Raw genomic sequence first — 6375 nt, forward strand, 5'->3', positions numbered from 1 at the left:
GATGGTGATGTGTACCTTTAATCCCAGCAATCAGGGAGGCAGAGGCAGAGGGATCTCTGAGTTTGAGGCCAGCCTGGTCTACAGAGTGAGTTCCAGGGCAGCCAGAGCTACACAGGGAAACCCCATCTTACAAAACAAACTAAAGAAAAGCAAAACCAAACCAAGCAAAAATGGGTTTAGTTGTGTCTGCCTGTAACCCCAATGCTACAGGAGGATTGTTGGAGCCTGCTGGCTGCCTTCCTAGCTGAAAAACAGCAAGCTCCAGTTTGAGTTGAGGGATCCAGTATCAAAGGGATAAGGTGGAGGACACTAGAGGAGGACACCCAAGGGCCTTCTTTGGCCTTTGATGGACATACATGGGCATACACATCTGCACACACACACACACACTTGTGTATACACATACTGCACAGACACACAAATGGTTCTTTCTTCCTTTTAGGCATTATGCTCCTTATTGTAAACACTTTCCTACACTATCCCTAGTAGGTAGCAGGTGGAATCCTACACATAAGGCGTTTTATTTTTTCTTAATCAGTTTAACAGGAATTCCATCTACGGAGTTGGTTCTGTAGCTCGGGGATGGCAGGAGGATCTGAAGTCCTCGCCTCTTGTAGTCTACCATATTGCCAAAGCCATTATGTTAGAGGCATCACTCAGCAGGGCTTAGGGCAGATAGGGGAAGATCGCCTTGGATCCTTCTTATAACTTTAGGACTTTTTTAAACTAGCATATTAGTATACTAATAATAAATATACAGAATAATGTACTTCACTATGACATTTTCATGCATGTATATAATGTGTTTCAGATTTGCTCCATTCCCCCCTTTTTATTTCTCACTCCTGCTGATCCTCTTCCTCTTCTCAACAAGGTCTCCTTCTACTTTCACACTCGCGTGTGTGTGTGTGTGTGTGTGTGTGTGTGTGTGTGTGTGTGTGTGTGAGTGACACATTGGGTATCATTAGGATTGTTTATCAGAATAAATTCCGGTGTCAGGCTTTCTTTCCACACATCTACTGAGGGAGCCAACTTTCTCTTGCTCCGTGCTACTGTTCAACCCTGTTCTCTTGGAAAAGGATGGCCCCTTTGTCTTCAGATCAGGCCCATTTCCTTCTTCATAGGCCTGGAAACCTTTTTGAAGTCACAGTGGCCAGGAGCCCTCTGGTTTGCTGGTGGATTTACCTGCCAGGCTGGGTGGTTCTGCTTTCTTGGTGGCTGAGAACCTTCTTTACCTTTCCTACAGAGTTCTGCAGAGATATCTGACAATATGTAAGTACTGTTTCCTTGTGGTGTACATTCTGTTCTTGTTTGTTTTTAAATCAAAAATGCCTGTTTGGGAGGAGATGAACGTATTTAGTCTATTAGATTTGCGCTGCTGGATTTTTTTTTTTAATGTGTAATCTTGACTAGCTGTCTTATTGTTTATCCTGTAAGATTAGTCTATCAATTAAAGTTTGATAATTAAAAAAAAAGGATTGTTTATCAGTAGTGTGGTAATTTGAATAAAAATGCCTGCCATAGGCTCACAGGGAGTGTCATTATTGGAGGTGTGGCCTTGTTGAAGGAACTGTGTCACAGGGGATGGGTTTTAAGGTTTCATAAGCTCAAACCAGGCCCAGTGGCTCACTCTCTCTTCCTGCTGCTTGCCCTCCTACCTGCGGATTCAGTTATAAAACTCCCAGATATTTCTTCAGCACCATGTCTGCCTGCATGCTGCCATGCTTCCTACCATGATGACAATGGACTAAACCTCCGGACTGTAAGCCAGTCTCAGTTAAATGTTTTCCTTTGTAAGAGTTGCTGTGGTCATGGCGTCTCATCACAGCAATAGGAACCCCAACTAAGACAAGGAGCCTGGATGAAGGTTTGTTTCCTGGAGCATAGGCACCTGTGCCTACATCACTGAAGGAAATATCTCTTCCTTCCTCAGCAACTGTTAAGTGCATATCAATACCACAGTGATGTGTAGAGCCCCATTATTGTGATTTTTATTTATTTATTAACCCAGAGGAAAGGGTTATTTTCCCTGGAAGGCATTCCCTTATGTCTTGGATAGGTCTGGATCAGATGCCAGTCAATAAAAAGTAAGATGGGAATTAGTTTCTTACCATAGACACATTGTGATTAGTGACACTGGGATGATGTTAGCAAGAAGGTAGCAGAGGGGCTGTGCAGGCAGCCAACAGTCACAGGGTTAGCCACAGTCTAGGGGTTAGATCTAGAAACAGATATTATTTTCTTCCTTGTAAGTTTTTAAAGATTCATTTCTGCTAAGGTATACGTGTGACTGTGTGACTGTGTATGTGTGTGTGTGTGTATGCCACATGTGTGTGAGTGCCTTTGGAGGCCGGTAGAGGGTGTTGGATCCCTTGGAGCTGGAGTTAAAGGCGTTTGTGAGCCACCCTATCTGAGTACTGGACACCAAACTCTGGTCTCCTGAAAGATCAACAAGTTCTCTAGTCCCTCTTTTAAAATTAAATTAAAAAAAATTTTTAAACACAGGGTTTTATGTAGCCCAGACTGGACTCCAACTTCTTATGAAGATGAAGGTGACCCTAAACACCTTTCTTTTCGTCCTGATCTCTCAAATGCTAGGATATCAGGCAAACACCACCATGTCTGCTTCTAGAAGTAGATTCTAAGATGTGTCTTTAGATGCAGGATGCTACAAAGGATCAAATCCTGTGGGAGGACCATTGCCTAAAGAAACATGATAACTAAAAGCAGTGTGCCGGCCATGATGCAATCTTTAACAGGAGATGAAGCAGTTGAGCTCTGAGAAAACCTAATCAAAACTAGACTAGTTGACAGCAGTGCGCTGGTACTGTTCGTTATTCGTAGCGGTAAGACCAGGGATGCCACTGAGTTGGTGGAGGGCTTGGCTAGCGGGCACGAAGCTCTGACTCTGGTCTTCCTGCACGGCATAAAGCACACATGGTGATTCACTCCTCTAACCCCAGCTCTGGGGTGGTGAAGGCAGAAGTATCAGAAATTCAAGGCCATCCTTGGTTACATAGGGAACTAGAGGCCAGTCTGGGTTACAGACCCTGTCTCAAAACAAGCAAGCAAACAAGTGTGAAACCAAGCAAGCAAGCAAGCAAGCCCACGAGCAAACATACCACCACAATGAACAATCATCCTAAAATAAGTTTTGGGGGAGACTGAATGCAGGGTATATGCTAACCGAGAAATCTTCTCAAGTTTTCTGTATATCAGAAACTGTCCTATAAGGCTAAGTCTCTTACAGTCAAACAAAGACCAACTAGAAAAAGAGGCAGGTAACTGGACTGGGTAGGAGAAAAAGTTGAATTGCCATGTAGGTCCAACAAAAACCTTGGCTGGCCCTATGGGAATCTCTGGAGAGTATCGCCTATATGAATACCTGTGTTTCCCATGCCAAACCAAGTTGTACCAGCTTACAGCCTACTGCTTTGAACAGCCAATAAAGGCAGACTGTGCTGAGAAGGCACAACCTTGGCAAAGAGTCTCTTTCTACTCAAGGGTGACCGTGAAAATGCTAACAGCTGGCAGCCATCTGTTGGCTCCAGTTCTCACATCTGGAAAGCAAGGCCCTTGGTAGCAGGGGATCTGAGAGGTGTCAGCTTGCGCACATCATCCTCATAGGTCTTCCTCTATGATCTCTGTGGCAGATGGGGATGAGACCTACATCTGTCTTAAGAAGGGACTTAGTGTCTCAACTGCTGCAGCAGAGTCATTCTGACACTGGAAGGCAGAAGCGTAGGACGTCAGGGAGAAAGCTACCAAGGACTTGTCATAGCCGTGAGGTACCTGTGAGCACAGAATGACATAAGACTTTCCAAGAACTACCCTACAGGGGCCACAGATGAAGACTATTTATGAAGTGCCTTTATTCTAAAATTAGATGCTTCTTTGAAACCATAAAAGCACTGTTTCTGTGTTCGGAAATAGTGACAGGGTTCCTAGTAAACTCATGAAAGACCACAATCTATCAGGAGTGTCATATGATTTCAAAGTTATCAATTGCTCTCTTTGCTTTTGTTTATCTACTTGTACTATTACTTATTTATTGGAGTAGCAGCGATTGAACTCAGGGCCTTGAGCACGCTAGGCAAGAACTCTACCACTGAGCTGCATCCCCAGTTCTCAATTGCTCATTTTTCTATTTTTCTTTTTAGAAGAATGCTTTACCGCCTGGGTCCTTTATTTCTTTTTGTACATTAAGCCATGAACTCATAGGGAATGGGCTCCGGTGTCCAGGCTCCCTCCTGTTTAGTTCTAACAAAATGTAGTTCTCTGGGTGGAGGAGGTTGGAACTTGAGCCCAGGTGCCTTTCTCTTTGGCTTGTTTTTAAGGATCATTTTCTTCCTCCCATTTCAGGGAGATGTCTTGGCTTTTAGAGTGTTCAGTGTGCTCAATATGTACGTTAATTCTCTTGGTCGGAATCTTGCCCTTAGCTTTCTTGTTGTGGGGCAATCTTTTTGTACACTGTGAAGATGTGTCTCTCCTAAGGTGCCTTCTGATTGGTTTGATAAAGAGCTGAATGGCCAATAGCTAGGCAGGAGAGGATAGGAAGGATTTCCAGGGAGAGGAACTTGGGAAGAATCTGAAGTGTGCAGAATTCACCAGTCAGACACAGAGGAAGTTGGATATACAGAATGAAGGAGAGCCATATGACAGAACATAGATTAATAGGTTACTTTTAGCTGTAAGAGCTAAGTTGGGAACAAGGCTAAGCTAAGGCTAGCCTTTCATGATTAATAAGATGTTTCCATGTCATTATGTGGGCACTGGTGGTCCAAATAGAGTCTGACTACACTTCCTTGTTTACAATGATGCCCACAGCAGGCTGAGTGATGTTGTAGACTCTTCCAGTTTTTCTGTGAAGAATTTGGGATGCTCCAAGAATTTGCTTGTCATCCTTGCACTGGGGCCATGCTAATCTTCTCTGTATTGTTCTAATTCTTAGTATATGTGCTGCTGAAGCGAGCACTTAACTATTCTTCATAAAAAGCATTTCTTCATAGAAGATGCGAAGATCTATGGCTCCCACTGTACATGGCCTGGGATGGATCTGTTGAGGAGATATCAACACCTCATCTCTTTATTTTATAAGAGAATCAAGTAATTTAGCCCTGGATTCCAGCCCAGAGTGCTCGCTTTCTTAATCCCATTTAGGGCATTGTTTTCTCTGTTCTGTCAAAAGATGGGTCGTTAATAACTATCTACAAAGAATCAAGACTCTCTCCTCCCAAGAACAGAAAAATAAAAATATAAAACACTCTAGATGTAGAAGCTTTTTATTTTAAAAGAGATGCATTTCTTTAATTCTCCGTGTGCACACATGCACACTTGTGCACATGTGTGCAGTTTCCTACAGAGGCCAGAAGAGGGTATGCAATCCTTGCAGCTGGAATTGAAGGTTGTGAACCACTGATGTGGGTGCTGGGAATTGAAGTCAAGACCTCTGCAAGAGCAGGATTAGTTCTTAACCCCTGAGCCATCTTTCTCTCCAGTTCCTAGAGCCAAGAAAAAAAAACCCACAAAAACATCTCTGATATCATAAAGAAGGAACTACAGCTAAATCAATTCAACAACACATGTTAAGGTCTCAAGGACACTCAGTGACACACAACCCAAGACTAGTGATTAGTAAATTTTTTTGGCTGATCTTGACAGTGGAGTTTACACTTTATAAAATTTAAATAGCCTATGCATTTTAATTTTCTGAAGCATGTCAACTCTTTCCAGATCCCCTGCTCCCAATATGTGGGACAAAGGTAGGGAATCATACCCTGAACCAGTCTTGGCATGTATCCCTACATTGAAACTATGACCTAGACTACTGCTTGTGTGGTCTATTTAAATCCTAGCCAGTAGTTAAAGTAGTTAGACACCAGTAGAAAGGTGGTTGTGTTGGCAAAAAGATGGCTCAGTGAAGCGCTTGCCTTGCACATAGAAGGACTTGAGTTCAGCTTCCTGGAACCCACATAAAAAGCTAGGCAGTAGGGTGCCTTCTAACACTTCCAACAAGTCCAACACTATGAGCTGTATGGAGGCAGGTGGAGAGCTTTCTGAAAGCATTTGGGTCCGTTAGCCTAGCTTCCTTGTTGCCGTTCAGGCCAAAGAGAAATCCTGTCTCAAATAAAAGGGGTAAAACACCCGAGGAATGGCACTAGGTGGTCTTCTGACCATATCCACACCCAGCCCCCCATGCAGTTTCACCCTGCCACAAATACAAACTCAAACACATGTGCAACACCCGGCATGATTTCAGGGATGGACCTGGTTGGAGTGGCAAGAGAATGCAGAAAATACTGACATACAGACTCACACAGACAAAAGCTGGAATTAGGCGATCTGGACTCCGCTGGAGAAGTCATAGCTCCCCAT

The 6375-nt window shown here is 43.5% G+C and overlaps 1 non-coding gene across 1 annotated transcript; it reads right to left on the bottom strand.

Annotated features, from left to right (window-relative positions):
• Positions 1–4867: 4867 nt before the first annotated feature.
• Positions 4868–4975, bottom strand: LOC113456247. The gene has a single exon (XR_003377097.1). It is a non-coding gene; the product is annotated as a U6 spliceosomal RNA (small nuclear RNA).
• Positions 4976–6375: the final 1400 nt, after the last annotated feature.

The sequence above is a fragment of the Microtus ochrogaster genome, chromosome 6 (genome assembly GCF_000317375.1).
Source record: "Microtus ochrogaster isolate Prairie Vole_2 chromosome 6, MicOch1.0, whole genome shotgun sequence".
NCBI lineage: Eukaryota > Metazoa > Chordata > Mammalia > Rodentia > Cricetidae > Microtus > Microtus ochrogaster.